At 45.1% G+C, this 546-nt stretch overlaps 2 annotated features.

The window, feature by feature from the left end:
* Positions 1-190: 190 nt before the first annotated feature.
* Positions 191-231: a microsatellite.
* Positions 232-525: 294 nt separating this feature from the next.
* Positions 526-546: a microsatellite.

The raw sequence follows: 546 nt of genomic DNA, 5'->3' as shown, positions 1-546 counted from the left end.
CGTGTCGCGATGGATGACTTGGCTTCCTATTTCGTTGAAGAACGCAGCAAAGTGCGATAAAGTGGTATCAATTGCAGAATCATTCAATTACCGAATCTTTGAACGCAAACGGCGCATGGGAGAAGCTCTTTCGAGTCATCCCCGTGCATGCCATATTTCTCAGTGTCGAACACAAAAAAACCCCGACAACATGTGTGTGTACATTGTTTATGTATATATATATATATATATCTGCATCTACGTTTTGTGCACGCGTGTCGTGTTTTGTGGGAAATGTGTATATATGTATATATATGCACATGCAGAGAGCCCCTGGGGATTACGGATGAAGCGCGCGACAGCGCGCATGATCCGCTCCGGCGTTTGTGTGTGTGTGGGGAGATGCGTGGCGTGTGTGGAGAAAAAGAGAGAGAGAAGGGGGGGTTGGGGGGGGAGGTTGTGTGTGTGGTTTTTTGGTGGTGGGAGGAAAAAGAGAGAGAGCACACGTGCAACAACAACAAACTAAAATCTCACAAGAGAGACTACAAAAAAAAAANAAAAAAAAAA

Source organism: Trypanosoma rangeli, assembly GCF_003719475.1.
Source record: "Trypanosoma rangeli strain AM80 chromosome Unknown Tra_15.4_contig_00427, whole genome shotgun sequence".
Taxonomy (NCBI): Eukaryota; Euglenozoa; class Kinetoplastea; order Trypanosomatida; family Trypanosomatidae; genus Trypanosoma; species Trypanosoma rangeli.
The sequence above is the reverse complement of the archived record's forward strand: the minus strand, read 5'-3'. Positions and strand labels throughout refer to the sequence as shown.